The sequence below is a fragment of the Triticum aestivum genome, chromosome 1A (assembly GCF_018294505.1).
Source record: "Triticum aestivum cultivar Chinese Spring chromosome 1A, IWGSC CS RefSeq v2.1, whole genome shotgun sequence".
NCBI lineage: Eukaryota > Viridiplantae > Streptophyta > Magnoliopsida > Poales > Poaceae > Triticum > Triticum aestivum.
The window spans coordinates 25,668,117-25,686,536 of record NC_057794.1 but is presented as its reverse complement, the minus strand read 5'-3'; the positions used below and the strand labels follow the sequence as shown (position 1 = coordinate 25,686,536).

The window sequence follows — 18,420 nt, the reverse complement described above, 5'->3', positions numbered from 1 at the left end:
AAATCATCACCTCTTTAACTATCTTATATCATATAAAGAGCAATAAGAAGAAATATATACTTGATATGCTTGGCACTTCATATATATTCTTAAATCGACGGAGTACAAAAACAATTCGTAACTGAAGAGTTAAGAAACTCAATAACGTTTCAACAAATATGGTGGAACTAAATGGAGGACACAACTTTTATATTCAGAACTTAAAGAACACCAAATTTATAGAGAGCTTATGCTGAATATCAAGGCAAGACCTTGCAGAGTGAATTCACATTAGATGTACTTGGAACACATTTCTGAATTATTGAAATTTAGAATCTACCGATGATGGTCTTAGCTGACAAATGTTCTTTCATGTTTATGTACAGACTAAGTGACAATATGTTGCATCTTATTGAAAAACGTGATGAGCGCTGCATATTTTACATTTTGTAGTAATTGTTCTTTGGACATACATTTATATCCTCCCAAGTTTTCAGCTGTTCAGAGTACATATGAAAATCGAAAGCCTGAATAAGTGTTGACCATTGGCTTTATACAACTTTTAATTTTGATTTTATCTGTATCTAATATCTTCTGTATCTAACATTATTTACAAACACAGAACGTCATCAAGCATCGATCATCCAGATTTTATGTATTCTTCCTTGCTTGCGACAAAGTGTAAGTAACAAATCTGGAAAGAAATTGAGGGGACCTGGATTAGTAGCCTGTATGTTTGTGACTTACAGTGGTATATTTTTTTTGTGGGAGACTTACAATGGTATTTAATAGCCAAATAAGATACAACATATTTATGACTTAGACAACCTCATCCCGGCAGGCCCCTGGCCGGTGATGTCTAGTTCATCGCCATATAATGCCTCACATGCTTCCATTGTAAACTCTGAGTTTTCTATTTGAACGTACCTACTGTCAGATACATGTGACACGTCTTGAGTCTTCCCGTGTGTACGACATTGCTGCGGTGACTCCATCAAATTACTTAGAAGTTGGATTGCTGCTTGTCTTTGTTGCCCTATAATACTATTTATATTGGAAAGAGAAAAGGAGAAAATAATATCAAAGCACATCAGATTGTCTTATTGGAAAGACATAGATAGAGATTGGAAAACGAAAATACCAGCCCGTAAGGTGCTAGATAACTTGGTACCATATCAAGCATCAATCATCACTATGCTATGCATTCGTCCTTGGTCACCGCACAATGTAAGTAACAATCTGAAAAAATATTAAGAAGACATTGATTAGTAGTCTGTATGTATGTGTATTACAGTTTAACCAAATTAGACACAATATGTGTACCGCTTAAACATCCTCATCCCAGCAGACCCCTCAGCAGTAAATCCTAGATTCCTAGCTCATCGCCATCTATATAATGCTCATGCATGCGTCCGTCACAAACGACCAATTATGTGTCAGAACGTATCTACTGTCGGATGCATGGGTCACTTATTAAGTCTTCCCGTCTATACGCGACATCGTTGCGTGACTCCATCAATCAAATTACTTAAGTAGATAACTGATTGTCTTGTCATGTAATACTGTGTATACGGAAAGGAGAATATAGAGAAAATAATATCAGAAAAACATGTGAGATTTTCTTGCCAGAACAATAGAGATTTTAATTGAGAAACAAAGATAATAACCTAGGCCACCGGATTGATGTGTAAACATAGCACCATTGACGGTTGTACTACTTGTTGGACTTTATTTAGATTGAACTACTTTCTGGAGTTGCGGCCGCCATGGTCGAACCCTCTGCTCTTTGCCGGAATCCTCATGTATTGAGTGGGTTACTGGGTAGATTTTGTAGGTTGGCCTGCGTAAGGAGTGGAGAGGATCGTTGACAGAGAATTAACACCACGAGTCTCCAAAGGAGAATATGCTTGTACGACTCCTAGACAAATACGACTTAAGAAAGACTCATGTCTTTTTTTTACGTGAGATGCAAGACTTTTGAGTCTTGGTTATGTATGACTCTAAGCAAACATTTTTTCCTCTCTTTATGTAATAACGTGGAATTAATTAGGTGGAGCACCCACAATGATTTTAGATTAGATCTGAACATTTATAATTCAGAGACACAAAATCAACTGCTACGTGTAAATAGAACTTTTTTCTAGAAAAATATGTATACTCTCGAAAAAAATGCATAACCAGCTAGTATTTTGTTTTTTGGAACGTACGTAGGTAAATTGCTAGTGAACCGAACCGTTTTGATTCTCCACGTCTGTTATTGGGCTCCCATATGGGAGGGCCCCGTGAAAGGCTGAATCGAGACTTGTTTATATTTCTACAACCATAAAAAGATTGTGGACCCTATGATTAATCTTTTTCTTCATGATTATGTGGGCTAATCTACACCGCAATAATTCGGTCCCACAAAATCAACGGTTAATATTTTCTAATTAACATAGGAATTTGTAGGAAGTGTCTAATTAGTAGAGGTATAGATAGATAATAGATCCTTCAAGATTTAGAGCCCCTGCAATGATTCAAACTCTTATGCCTACAATGTTGAGAATTATTATCTAAAATATTGTACATTTTGTTGGGAGATCTAAAACACTATTAATTGAAAATGACTGTTATTTCAATAGACAATGGTCAATACACAAAGACTAAATCTAATGGAGACATGCAGCAAAGTCAAATTATAAAAGGCATGTTATTGTTATACAAAGCATCATCCATCACATAGAGCCCATACAAATTTTCCGGACGTAGCGAAGTAGCAAATTATAAGGAAGAAGACCTAGCATATATCTGGGGAATAACTTACATCTTATTTTCCCACAAATTCCTCCTATATATTTTCATCTGATGTATTCTTTTTCATGGCGTGAACTCCTCCCAATTTGTAAAGCTTTTTTCCCATAGAGATGGAGGCAGCCAGTGGTCACCATGACCAACCATGGTCAAAGTACATCGGTTGAAACGAAATAATTGCTCTTGTACACTAAAGAGCGCAAAACATTATACATCTGATTGGGAATCTAATTGCTTACGTATATGGCCTGTCTATCATCAGAACCGAGTAAAGGGACCCTCCGTAATGCCGCCCTGGACGGATGTGATCTTGGAACTGGAGAAGCAAACTTAGGTCGCTGCCGTCGGTGAGATGCACAATCCCCATATAGTCTGACAGATTACGGAGAGGAATACGTGGCTCCTCTTCCTTACGATTCTAGGTATGTACGGCTGCTAGCGGCAGCATTGTAACTCGACGCTGTTTAGATCTATTTCTTTTTCCTTTCCTGTTTGAGGGAATCACGCCAAACAGATGGTGTTCTATTTTTTACCTGGCAAATTGGATAGGTAGGCTAAGGATGATATTTTCGCAGAAGCTTTAGGATTCATCAACAAAATCACGGGAGAGGAGAGCTGATGTACGGTTGAAGGGAACAAATACACATATGAGGCACCAGAACAGATTAACAATCAGGAAATAATTTTGTTGCTGGCAAAACGTTCTTACTTTTGTATCTTGCAAAGAGGAATATGCGGGAGATTTGCCCTAGCCTTCTAACGATGACCCACTGCGGCAGATGATGGATGGCGGCAGGGGCAGCAGCAGCGCCTTGCTCGGTGCTCGATCTTGTGCGCTTCGTTCCTTCCCAATGGCCGGCCAGTCAGGATCCTCGAAATCCACGGGTGCGCCTGCCATATGTCTCCATCATCTCCGCCGACGTGTTTGACCTAGGAGAGTTGTGCGCCCTGGTAGGAGTATGGTAGGTTTTTCCTTTTGCAGCCTATAGAATCGCTAGGAGGTGGTTTTGACGTGGGGAGGGAACTGCACAAACCACCGCTTATTGGGGCTGGTGTTGCACAAAACACCTACTATACGAGTTTGTTGCGGAAAATACCACATATTGGTGTAATACGTTGCAGATAGGTCTAATCTAGTATTTGGATGCATTGACATAATTACTGACAAATGGGTCCCGCTTCTAAGTGCACGCGTGACAATAAAACCTGGCCACATCAGCCAATGTATATTAGACCAAGAAGTGAAAAGACCAGAGTTTAAAAAACAGTTTAATAAGTGGGCTGGAAGCCGACTCACAAAAATAGATGGGCTGAAAGTCGATGTCGATGAAACAAGACACAACCATCTCATACATAGTGGCTCGAGCAAAGAGGGACGCAGATTTTTAGAGCACTTGCACCCATGCCTTGCTATCCTTGTCCTCCAATATTGCTTTAAGATCTGTGCGAGACAACTAAATTTGTATATGCATTTTTTCTCTTTTTCGTTTCTCTCATATAGAACATGTTTTGAACTTCAAACTTTGCAGCGCAGCAAAACTTACTAATTATAATGTGAGATAAAAATTTCAGAATTTTTCGTCCAACATAAATACTAAAAAATATATATATTAATCAAATAAAACTTATTTTTTATATTTATGTTGGGCGGAAAAATCTAAAAAAACTATCCTAGATTTTAGCTAGAAAGCTTTACTGTTCTGCAAAGGTTTTAACTTGAAGACTTTACTGTTCTGCAAAGGTTTTAACTTGAAGACATGTTCTGTGATAGAAACAAAAAAGAGAAATGTACTTGCACGGATCTTGATACGAAGAATGGATGGCTAGATAAGAGGGGCCTAGGTGTAGGTGCTCTAAAATATATTTTTGGAGCAGAGAGAAACGACCTAGCACAGAGTTTCCGCATAGGAACAGCAGGCGGCGGCGACCATCCCATCAGTGGTGATGGAGCCGTTACCCAATCATCGGGTAAGCACCCCCCTCTCACCTGAGCTATGCTCGTCTTCTCCCCTACCTTCCTAGGTCTTCTTCTCCCTCATGAAACCCTTACATTTTTGGGGATAAATTTTGCCGATGATCGACATATTTTTGTTTAGGATCCTATTTTTTGGGACGTTTGTGTTGTTATTACTTAGGTTCTGCGCTTGATTTTGACATGTGTTTAAGGCCTTGTCCCTTGTGTCGGTATAAATTTTGTTTCAGCAACATATCTGATTATTATCCTTTATCCAACTTTCATGCCAGCTACTTGATGCTAAAATCTAATGAGAACAATATCTACCATGTTTTTGTGTTGGTGATCTCATGCCGAACTTGCTTCATTTAAATTTGGGTTCAAAAGTTAACAATTTTAGAAAAGTGTGAATTTTTTTGACATTTTCAGAAAAATGTGAAATAATTTCAGTAAATATTACATATATTCAATACTAATCTAGGAAAGTTTCGGCTCAACTAGACCACAGGTTTTGGAGATAATGACAGTCTAATATGTTGGCTAATGTGGCCGGTTTTATTGTCACATGTGCACTTACGAGCGGGACCCATTTGTCAGTAATTATGTCAATGCATCCAAATACTAGATTAGACCTATCTGCAATGTATTACACCAATATGCGGTGTTTTCCGCAACAAACCCGTATAGTAGGTGTTTTGCGCAACACCAGCCCCAATAAGTGGTGGTTTATGCAATTTCCTCTGACGTGGGAGGTGGGATAAAACGTTTTTTCCTTTTGCAACCTATGGATAAGTCTTCACATAGGAAGTGGGATAAAGCGTGAGGACTTCTTAAGAAACTCATTTTTTCTTTTGCTTTTTACAATTGAAAAAACAACTTTTTCTGGCGGAGGATTTTATGATTGGATTAATCTAGACCGTAATAACTTGGTCCCACTAGATTAACGGCTCGTAAAATCTGATTAACGTGGGAATTTTTAGGAAGTCTAGGATTAGTATAGGTATATAGAGGTATAGATAGATACATAGATAGATAGATAGATAGATAGATAGATAGATAGATAGATATAGATATAGATATAGATAGATATAGATATAGATATAGATAGATAGATAGATAGATAGATAGATAGATAGATAGATAGATAAGATATAAGATATAAGATTGGATGATCCTAGGGGTGGAAAGTGGTAGAAGATAATCCGAAATATCCGATATTCATATTCGATCGGATATTCCAATTATCCAACTTAAAAGTTAAATAAGTGGTCAAATTTTACTCGTTTTATAATTAATCTTAGAAATTATTATGCATTACAATAGTGTTTATTCATAAATCTATTTATCATTGGCTTATTGTATGTCACAAGTTGAATATTTCATGTCACATAGCTATTGACTAATACACTTAAGCAATATGTCGCTATTATTCGTATCCGTTCCGAATCAAGAAAACATCCGATTCGATTCCACCCTTAGATGAACCCTAACTAATTTGATGCAATTAAAATTTGAAGAACCCTAGGCAGAGGTAGGGGAGGGGGAGGAGCAGGCGTGCTTACCTCGGGTGCCTACGGCGAGGGAGGGGCAGGCGGCGTCGAGGTCGGGGTCGGGGCTCGGGCGCGCGGCGGAGGGCGATGTTGAGTTCAGGGTCGGGGGCGGCGTCGACGGCGGTGGCGACAGCGGAGGAGTTTGGATTTGGGCGAAGTGGCCGCAGGGAGGAACGAACCGCGCGGTTAAGTCAAAAGTGGCAGTAGTGCATTCTGGGAAGTGCGCTATTGCTAAGTTAGTTATAGCGCGTTTCCGGATACGCGCTACTGCTATTTCTTTCTCTTTTTCCCCTTTTTCATTTATTTTTATTTACATTTTATTCTTTTCCTTTCTTCTTTTTCTATTTCTTTCATTTTTATTTACTTTTCTATTTGCTTTCCATTTAATTTTATTTCCTTTAGCAGTAGCGTATTTCTGCGTAAACACGCTGGTACAAACCAACTAGCAGTAGCGCTATTCGTAGTAGATCGCTACTACTATGTGTAGCCTATCGGCTTAGCAGTGGGAATTTTAGCAGTAGCGCTTTTATCTTCAGGCGCGCTACTGCTACAATTGTATCTGTAGCACGGTTTACCACAACGCGCTACTGCTACTTAGCACTAGCGTGCTTTTTTAACACGCGCTACTGCTAAAGTTCTGTATATAAGGTTTTCCCTAGTAGTGTCATCAGGCGAGGGTGTTATTCCTTTTTTTTACCTGGGGAGCATTTGCTTGGTGTAAACACCGAAATAATATAGACCATTTGATAGACACGCTTTTAACGAGTGAGATGTGTTGGATCTCCGCAACTCGCTCTTTTTGTGTTAATATTGTAAGTAATAAAGTATAGATTTAATAATCAACCATTATCACTAACACATGAATATAGAAAGCCTTTCAATAGACTCCAATTTGATACGCTAAGTTGCTTCGCAGTGGTTTTCTTTTTGCCTTCGAGTTGTCGTGGCTCGGCAATTGACACACAAATGTTGCCTTTGACAGCCATGTGCTTCACACAATTTCCCCCTTTCATTATGGTTATCTATATAAAATTCCCTAGTGTTCAATGTGCAGTGACTCATTGGTTGGTAGGATGAGGTGCTATGTGAAATGTTGGCGTGCTAAAAAGGCGTTGCAGATGCCGGGCTCCATGGAGCCCGTTTTGCCAAAAAAATATATCAAAATATACTTTAAAGTTTCAAAAAATATCAAATTTACAAATACATATGCATGTTCGTCAAGTATGTAAAAAGTTTCATCAGGTAATTTGATTATTCGCATGCTAAACGAAAAATATAAATATCTAGCCCAAAAGCAACAAAGACAAAGCCCACTTTAATCTGTGTATTTATCTTTTTTGTATACATTACATGTGAACATATAAGTTCATGAAATTTGATACATGTATACTACAAATATACATCTATGTATATACTTTTTTCCAGATTTATTCAATATGAGGAAATGGTACTTTCGCTGGACAAATAATGAAGAGCTCTATGGAGCTCGGCCTCTGCAGTGCTTTTTCGATGGGAAACCAAACACAAAGCCATCAACAATAACACAGAAAGTAAATAAAAACAAGAAAATTGTCCCAAACCATCCCCTAACCCATTTGTCCCAGAGCATAATGAGCGACTTCCACATAGAGATGCCTCGCAACAAATTTTCAATTATATCGGGAAAGGAAAGAAAAACTTTTGAACCAAGTACACAAATTGTGATAACAATTATACATGTTCGAGATCTGCAAAATCAAAACATATTGATTTGTTTAAATGAATTTGTTTAATGTTTTTTCTAGTTGGTCTACATGATATATCGAAGGTGCCATGAACCGGCACGATCGGTAGCAGGCACTATGCCTAGTGTTGAATTCAGCGAATAAGTGTTGTGACATGTGTTCCCTCCCATTACATACTACCTAACCCAGTACATACTACTTAAATATCCGTGTGTTAGGCACTATGCCTAGTGTTGAATTCAGCGAATAAGTGTTGTGACATGTGTTCCCTCCCATTACATACTACCTAAATATCCGTGTGTCGCTACGAAATGGAAAAGGTATATCATAAGACATTGAGTCGAGATAGTTCCTTATGAGCATCATGGACTAAGGGGTCCTCGGGCGTCCGGCCTGCTGGACATGGGCTGGACTAATGGGCTGTGAAGAAACAAGACCGAAGACTCTCTCTTGTGTCCAGATGGGACTCTCCTTGGCATGGAAGGCAAGCTTGGCCACCAATATGAATATTCCTTTCTCTGTAACCGACCTTGTACAACCCTAGTCCCCTCCGGTGTCTATATAAACTGGAGGGCTTAGTCTGGATGGGGAGACAATCATAATCATAGTCATACATGCTAGACTTCTAGGGTTTAGTCATTACGATCTCGGTGGTAGATCAACTCTTGCAATACTCATATTCGTCAAGATCAATCAAGCAGGAAGTAGGGTATTACCTCCATAGAGAGGGTCCGAACCTGGGTAAACATTGTGTCCCCTGTCTCCTGTTACCATCGACCTTAGACGCACAGGTCGGGACCCCCTACCCGAGATCCGTTGGTTTTGACACCGACGTTGGTGCTTTCGTTGAGAGTTCCACTGTGTCGTCCTGAAAATGTTTGATGGCTCCTTCAATCATCTACAATGATGTTGTCCAAGGGGAAGTCCTCCTCCCTGGACAAATCTTCGTGTTCGGCGGCTTCGCACTGCGGGCCAACTCGCTTGGCCATCTGGAGCAGATCGACAGCTACGCCCCTAGTCGTCAGGTCAGATTCGGGAGCTTGAACTATGTCGCGGATATCCGCAGAGACTTGATCTTCGATGGATTCGAGACCACGGCAGTCGCTCCGTCACCTCGATAAACATGACTTAGATCTGTCATCGGGCCATACCCAGGAAATTGCACCTGTAACCACTCTGGCCTTAGATCCGGAGCAGGTCACGCCATCCAAGGACAGGAAGCTCAACCCTGCCACGGAAGCGGCAGACTCCATGACATTAGAGCCGCACACAGACCTAACCTCCGGTAATGCCTGTGTCGCAGGAACCTCTGACTCTTTTCCAGTTATAAGTTCCGAACTATGTGCGTCCGCGCCTGCCGAGCATGATCGGTCATCGATCGCCGAATTCAGCGCCGCGAACATCTTCCGGCACTCACCTTTGGGCGATGTGCTGAACTCATTAAAAAATCTATCCTTAGCGGGGGACTCACAACCCAACTATTTCCGATTCGAACTAGAAGCCGAGGACGGGGAACTTTGCTTCCCACCCGCCACCCACTTCATAGCCACTGTCGAAGACTTAACCGACATGCTCGATTACGGCTCCGAAGACATCGATGATATGGACGACGATGCAGATGAGGAGCATGGCCAAAACCCGCCGTTTACCGGACGCTGGACAGCCACCTCTTCGTACGACATATACATGGTGGATACGCCTAAAGAGCCTAATGACAACGACAAAGAAGACCCAGTCGAGGATAAACCTCCTGGGACACAGCCTAAGCGCCAACGTCAGTGGCGCCACTCTAAAACATTCCACAGGAAAGACAGCAACACCAGCACGGTAGACGATAACACTCCGGATGATGCCGAAGACAGAGAAGATCCTGACGAATGAACTATTGAACAGGACAATCGGGAAGATGGACAAGTTAGCCCTAATGAACAGGCCATAAATGAAGACTCGGAGGACAGCAGTTACCTTCCGCTCTCCGAGGAGGAGGTGAGCCTCGGCAACGAAGATTTTATCGTACCTGAGGAACCTCTCGAGCAGGAGCGCTTTAAGCGCCAGTTAATAGCCACTGCAAAGAGCCTGAAAAAGAAGCAGCATCAGCTTCAAGCTGACCAAGATCTGCTCAATGATAGATTGACCGATGTCCTAGCAGCCGAAGAATATAGCCTCAAGCGCCCAGCCAAAAGCTACCCAAAGCACAAATTGCCACCTCAGTTCGATGATGAGGCGCTGGAGCCCATACCATCATCATGCAATGGGGCTGACCGGCCACCACAAGGTTGGGATAAAGTGACAACTCAAGCTGAATACCAGCCCAGCCCACCTCATTATAAAGGCAGAGATAAAATAGCTCGTGGTCATACATATGACCTTCGACAGGACCTGAACAATAGAGCAGGACATACCAGATCTATATACGAATCACGAGGACATACCTCGACATGTGAAGATGGCTATCTATTCGGACGTGACAAACCTAGTCATGCGCGGGCCGAAAACCGCAGACGGACTCTGTCGGAGCTACGTCGCGATGTGACCCGATATAGAGGCGCCGCACACCCTCTTTGCTTCGCTTATGAAGTAATGGAGCATGAATTCCCAGAAGGGTTTAAACCCGTGAATATTGAATCATACGATGGAACAACTAATCCTGCGGTGTGGGTTGAGGATTTTATTCTCCACATTCATATGGCTCGTGGAGATGACCTCCACGCCATCAAATACCTCCCGTTAAAAATCAAAGGGCCAGCTCGGCACTGGTTAAACAGTCTACCTGAAAACTCTATTGGCAGCTGGGAAGATTTGGAAGAAGCCTTCCGCGACAACTTCCAAGGTACATATGTCCGGCCACCAGATGCCAATGACTTAAGCCATATAGTTCAACAGCCTGGAGAGTCAGACAAGAAATTCTGGACTAGGTTCCTAACTAAAAAGAACCAGATCGTGGACTGTCCGGATGCCGACGCCCTAGCGGCCTTCAAACACAGCATCCGTGATGAATGGCTCGCCCGCCACCTTGGCCAAGAAAAGCCGAAGTCTATGGCAGCCCTCACAACACTCATGACCCACTTTTGTGCGGGTGATGATAGTTGGCTGGCCCGTAGCAAGAACAATGCAAACGACGTCGGCACCCCCAAAGTCAGAAATAGTAAAGACAAATCTCGACGCAATAAACACAAGCATTGAAACAACAATGACAACACCGATGACACGGCGGTTAATGTCGTATTCAGTGGCTCTAAGTCCTGTCAGCGGAAGAAGCCGTTCAAAAAGAATAATTCGGGCTCATCCAGCTTGGACCGTATACTCGATCGCCCGTGCCAGATCCATGGCACCCCAGATAAACCGCCCAATCATACCAACAGATTTTGTTGGGTTTTTAAATAGGCCGACAAGCTAAATGCCGAAAGCAAGGATAAGGGATCGCAAAGCAAGGACAATGCCGAGGAGCCCCGGCTACCGAACACTGGGGGACGGAAGAAATTTCCCCCTCAGCTTAAAATGGTGAACGTGATATATGCTACCCACATCCCTAAGAGGGAGCGCAAACGCGCGCTCAGGGACGTCTACGCAATAGAGCTAGTCGCCCCAAAATTTAACCCTTGGTCGTCATGCCCGATCACTTTTTATTGTTGGGATCATACGACCAGTATCCATCATGGCGGTTCAGCGGCACTGGTCCTCGACCCAATCATTGATGGATTCCACCTGACGCGAGTCCTCATGGACGGCGATAGCAGTCTCAATCTGCTCTTTCAGGACACAGCGCGCAAAATGGGCATTAATCCATCATGGATGAAACCCAGAAAGACTACCTTTAAAGGAGTCATTCCGGGTGTAGAGGCCCGCTGTACGGGCTCAATCACACTGGAGGTTGTCTTCGGATCGCCGGACAACTTCCGAAGCGAGGAGTTAATCTTCGATATCGTCCTGTTTTGCAGAGGCTATCACGCACTGCTCGGACGAACTGCGTTTGCTCGATTCAATGCTGTGCCACACTATGCTTACCTCAAGCTCAAGATGCCCGGACCGCGCGGTGTCATAACAGTTAATGGAACACACAGAACGCTCCTTCCGTACTGAGGAGCACACCGCCGCCTTAGCAACAGAAGTGTAGAGCGACCTTTTTAACCAGAACATCAATTCGGCGGCCGAGCACCCGGACACTGCCAAGAGAGTCCGGACCACTCTGCAGCAGGACAACTCAGCTCACCAGGAGCTCGATTAGCAATTCGGCCTCCGTCCCAGTCCCGATCAAGTAGCTGCGTTTGTATCGCGCGTACATAATTACGCACTCAAGATACCATGGCCATAGACGGAGGCATAACTAGCATGTGATCCACAATACGGCTCGACCGCATACTGTCACTGTTTCCTCTTCTCCTTTTCATGTTTTCTCTCCATAGGTTACCCCTAGTGGCCCAATCACCGATCCTTCCAAAGGATAAATATACCAAGATGGCACGAAGCACAAACGTATAGGGGAATTTCTTAGGTGGTTTCTTTAACAATCACTCTACCCATTTTCAGGACCCACACGTAGCTCTCTCTTGGTCATGGCTTAGCCCGTTGCTTATTGCACTATTTGTATCAATGTGCTTCAACGTATTAATCAAATTATAACGGAAACAGTTTGTGGCCCAAATTCTGTGGCCTTGGCACATTACCCTTGCTCTTTTTTTGTTTTCCTTTTTCTATTATTAACCCTATAATATAGCGCCCGTACACTTTGGTACGTTCCAATTTGCCAGGGGCTTCATAGTGCCCCACAAACATGGCAACAAAAGTCCGAGCACCTATTTACAGTATAGTTCGGCACCCCGAATTTAGCACTATATGCATTGGCTCAGAATTATGTCTTTGGTCAATAGTTGGGTTGCCCGGCTCCAGTGCTTGCTACCTTATGTTCTGCTATATCAGCTAAGGTAGTAAAGGGAGAACTACTGCGATTGTGCCCTGGTTTACCCGGGTGAGCACCTCAGTAGATAAAGCCGAAAACTGACTGTCATGATGCGGCGAGAGCCGGTCAGCTCTTCGAAGGTCTCAAATCGTTAGAGATTTTTTCCGCATTAGGCGAAGGATTGGTACTTGCCCAATCAGGTGTTTATAGCTTCCTGGTTAGAATACCAGGGGATGCGCCTAAATTTTTATCATCAAACTCCTATGGCTAAGTGAGGGTGTTCAAGCCGAATAGTCTGATTGCATGGTTCGCTGCGCTAAACACCTCCTTCAAGGACCAAACAATTGGATCAAGAGTGTTTAGATTATATCCCGAACACCCCCGTACTTCCTACGTGGGGGCAGAAGCCGACGACTAGCCAACTCTCAGATTTCACACAACACGGCCACACAGGAGGTGAATTTTTTTAAAACAAACATTATATTGCATAACAAAATTTGTTTCATTATACAAGGAAGAGACAACATGACTATATTCATTTGAATAGAATGTCTTGCGCACATTGCGTCGCCACAATGCGTGGCCCCTCCAGGACGTCTTCAAAATACCGCTCCAGCGTGCGGTGCTCCTTGCCTTCAGGTGGCCCCTCGGTCACAAGCTTGACGGCATCCATCTTCGCCCACCACACCTTGACGCGGGCGAAGGCCATGCACGCGCCCTCGATGCAGGCCGACCTCTTGACGATATCCAGCCGAGGGCAGGCACCAATCAGCCACTTCACGAGTCCTAAGTAGCTGCCGGGTATAACTTCGGGTGGCCACAACCGGATTATTAAATCCTTCATGGCCAGTTCGACCACCCTATGCAGCTCGACCAGCTGTTTTAGCTGATTGGTGAAGGGCATTGGATGTTCTGGCGCAAGGTATTGCGACCAGAATAGTTTCTCCATTGAGCTCCCCTCTTTGGCTCGGAAGAACTCCGCAGCATCGGACACACTGCACGGCAGATCTGCAAATGCCCCTGGAGAACTCTGAATCCGGGTTAGTAGGAAATACTTCCTCTTCACATACTTGCTTTGCATACTAAATGCCTTACCCGCCGCGATCTTCTTGGCCTCCTGGATCTCCCGGAGGGCACCCCGGGCTTCCACCCGGGCTGCTTCCGCACTTTTGCGAGCCTTGGCGAGTTTGGTCTCTCGAGGCAAAACATCGCACTCCAAGGTCTCATACTTCTTCACAGCGTCTTGGAGTTCTTGCTGGACCTCGTTAAGCCTGGCCTTAAGCTTCTTACGAGCGGCCTGCTCCTTGACAACTTTCCCCTCGGCTTCGGCCAGGGCCTTTTTAAGGGCCTCGACCTCAGTCGTCGCTCCTACACATATCATGACATTACGGTCAGTATACATCATTTATTCTTTCCAAATATATAGCAAGTCATTACATACCTTGCTGCTCTTCCAGCTGCTTCCTCGCTCGGCCGAGCTCCTCCTCGGCCCGCTCCAGTCTCTGCTTTAGTCCAGAGACTTTGGCAGTATGTGAGGTCGCGGCCAGTAACGACGCCTACTTATTAACAGAAGACACGTTTAGTTTGTTTCCTGCGCAATTTAATTGATCCTCTGTCCGGCTTTTCTTTCCGAACACCGGACAATGTCTCAGGGGATACTGTCTATAGGGATTTTCCCTTTGGCGTCGCTTACCTCAAAACCTATCAGCAGGCCGCTGCAGGCTTCGGCCAGTCTGCTCTTGATGGACTGAACCTTCTCAATCACCGTACCCATAAGGATATGGTGTTCTTCCACAATGGAAGCGCCTCGTAGCGCTTCCAGAAGATTATCCGGCGCCTTTGGATGGACAGAGGTCACCGGCGGGACAGGCGCGCCCCCTCTCTGGAAGGAGGCTGCTACCTCTTGAGCACTGCGTTGGTTTCCTCAAAGAGGAATGGATGATGCAGCAAAGTAGCATAAGTATTTCCCTCAGTTTTTGCGAACCAAGGTATCAATCCAGTAGGAGGCTACGCGCCAGTCCCTCATACCTGCACAAAACAAATAAATCCTCACAACCAACGCGATAAGGGGTTGTCAATCACGGCCACTTACGTGAGTGAGATCTGATAGATATGATAAGATAATATTTTTGGTATTTTTGTGATAAAGATGCAAAGTAAAGTAAAGGCGAAGTAAAAGCAAAAGAAATAACTAAGTATTGGGAGATTAATATGATGAAGATAGACCCCGGGGCCATAGGTTTCACTAGTGGCTTCTCTTGAGAGCATAAGTATTCTACGGTGGGTGAATAAATTACTGTTGAGCAATTGACAGAATTGAGCATAGTTATGAGAATATCTAGGTATGATCATGTATATAGACATCACGTCCGAGACAAGTAGACCGACTCCTGCCTGCATCTACTACTATTACTCCACTCATCGACCGCTATCCAGCTTGCATCTAGAGTATTAAGTTAATGAAAACAGAGTAACGCCTTAAGCAAGATGACATGATGTAGAGGGATAAACTCATGCAATATGATGAAAACCCCATCTTGTTATCCTCGATGGCAACAATACAATACGTGCCTTGCTGCCCCTACTGTCACTGGGAAAGGACACCGCAAGATTGAACCCAAAGCTAAGCACTTCTCCCATTGCAAGAAAGATCAATCTAGTAGGCCAAACCAAACTGATAATTCGAAGAGACTTGCAAAGATAACCAATCATACATAAAAGAATTCAGAGAAGATTCAAATATTGTTCATAGATAGACTTGATCATAAACCCACAATTCATCGGTCTCAACAAACACACCGCAAAAAGAAGATTACATCGAATAGTTCTCCACAAGAGAGGGGGAGAACATTGTATTGAGATCCAAAAAGAGAGAAGAAGCCATCTAGCTACTAACTATGGACCCGAAGGTCTGAGGTAAACTACTCACACTTCATCGGATGGGTTATGGTGTTGATGTAGAAGCCCTCCATGATCGATGCCCCCTCCGGCGGAGCTCCAAAATAGGCCCCAAGATGCGATCTCGTGGATACAGAAAGTTACAGCGGTGGAATTAGGGTTTTGGTTCCGTATCTGATTGTTTGGGGGTACGTAGGTATATATATTAGGAAGGAGTACGTCGGTGGAGCAACAGGGGGCCCACGAGGGTGGAGGGCGCGCCTGGGGGGTAGGCGCGCCCCCTACCTCGTGGCCTCCTCTTTTGTGTCTTGACGTAGGGTTCAAGTCTTTTGGGTCTTATTCGTTGAGGAAATCACGTTCCCGAAGGTTTCATTCCGTTTGGACTCCGTTTGATATTCCTTTTCTTCGAAACCCTAAAACAGGAAAAAAATAGCAATTCTGGGCTGGACCTCCGGTTAATAGGTTAGTCCTAAAAATAATATAAAAGTGGATAATAAAGCCCAATAATGTCCAAAATAGTAGATAATATAGCATGGAGCAATCAAAAATTATAGATACGTTGGAGACGTATCAAGCATCCCCAAGCTTAATTCCTGCTCGTCCTCGAGTAGGTAAATGATAAAAGCAGAATTTTTTATGTGGAGTGCTACTTGGCATAATTTTAATGTAATTCTTCTTAATTTTGGTATGAATATTCAGATCCAAAAGATTCAAGACAAAAGTTCATATTGACATAAAAATAATAATACTTCAAGCATACTAACTGAGCAATTATGTCTTCTCAAAATAACATGGCCAAAGAAAGTTCTTCCCTACAAAATCATATAGTTTAGTCATGCTACATTTTCGTCACACAAGAATGCTCTCATCATGCACAACCCCGATGACAAGCCAAGCAATTGTTTCATACTTTAGTAATCTCAAACCTATAAACTTTCACGCAATATATGAGCACGAGCCATGGACATAGCACTATGGGTGGAATAGAATATAATCAGGGGGGTTATGTGGAGAAGACAAAAAGGAGAAAGTCTCACATCAATGAGGCTAATCAATGGGCTATGGAGATGCCCATTGATTGATGTTAATGCAAGGAGTAGGGATTGCCATGCAACGGATGCACTGGAGCTATAAATGTATGAAAGCTCAACAAAAGAAACTAAGTGGGTGTGCATCCAACTTGCTTGCTCACGAAGACCTAGGGCACTTGAGGAGGCCCATTGTTGGAATATACAAGCCAAGCTCTATAATGAAAATTCCCACTAGTATATGAAAGTGACAAAACAAGAGACTCTCTGTCATGAAGATTGCGGTGCTACTTTGAAGCACAAGTGTGGCAAAGGATAGTAACATTGTCCCTTCTCTCTTTTTCTCTCATTTTTTTGGGCCTTCTCTTTTTTATGGCCTTTCTCTTTCTCTTTTTTTATAATTCCTCACTTGGGACAATGCTCTAGAAAATGATGATCATCACACTTCTATTTATCTACAACTCAATGATTACAACTCGATACTAGAACAAAAGATGACTCTATATGAATGCCTCCGGCGGTGTACCAGGATATGCAATGGACCAAGAGTGACATGTATGAAAGAATTATGAACAGTGGCTTTGCCACAAATACTATGTCAACTACATGATCTGCTAAGCAATATGACAATAATGAATGTGTCATGATAAATGGAATGGTGGAAAGTTGCATGTCAATATATCTCGGAATGGCTATGGAAATGCCATAATAGGTAGGTATGGTGGCTGTTTTGAGGAAGATATAAGGAGGTTTATGTGTGAAAGAGCGTATCATATCACGGGGTTTGGATGCACCGGCGAAGTTTGCGCCAACTCTCAATGTGAGAAAGGGCAATGCATGGTACCGAAGAGGCTAGCAAGGATGGAAGGGTGAGAGTGCGTATAATCCATGGACTCAACATTAGTCATAAAGAACTCACATACTTATTGCAAAAATCTACAAGTCATCAAAAACCCCGGCCCTACGCGCATGCTCCTAGGGGGATATATTGGTAGGAAAAGACCATCGCTCGTCCCCGACCGCCACTCATAAGGAGGATAACACCTCATGTTTCAAATTTGTTACATAACGTTTACCATACGTGCATGCTACGGGACTTGCAAACTTCAACACAAGCATTTCTCAATTTCATAACTACTTAACTAGCACGACTTTGATATTATTATCTCCATATCTCAAAACAATCATCAAGCATCAAACTTCCACTACTAGGAAAAGGGCTATAGATGAAACTGACACTAATGGCGCACCAGAGAAGTGGTGCGCCACTACTATATACTAATGGCGCACCATGTGGTGATGCGCCATTAGTGTGGAAGACACTAATGGCGCACCAGGCACAAGGTGCGCCACAAGTAACACTTTTTTTTTCATTTTTCCAAACATACTAATGGCACATCCGGGCAAAGTGCGCCATTAGTAGTTCTAACTAGTAATGGCGCACCAGCCATAGAGTGCGGCATTACTAGTTTAAAATGGCGCACGGCCAGTAGGTGCGCCATTAGTATGTTGGGTTACTAATGGCGCATGGCTGTATGGTGCGCCATTAGTAACCTGGGACCAGCTAGATATTTTGGACAGCCACACCTACACACTCACT

The 18,420-nt window shown here is 43.3% G+C and overlaps 1 long non-coding RNA gene across 1 annotated transcript; it reads right to left on the bottom strand.

Moving 5' to 3' along the window:
* Window positions 1-327: 327 nt before the first annotated feature.
* On the bottom strand, window positions 328-3,775 carry LOC123078423 (uncharacterized). Its single transcript, XR_006437465.1, has 3 exons — window positions 3,479-3,775; window positions 1,121-1,218; window positions 328-1,023 (listed from the first exon to the last, which is right to left on the bottom strand). It is a non-coding gene; the product is annotated as an uncharacterized lncRNA (long non-coding RNA).
* Between the last annotated feature and the right edge of the window lie 14,645 nt (window positions 3,776-18,420).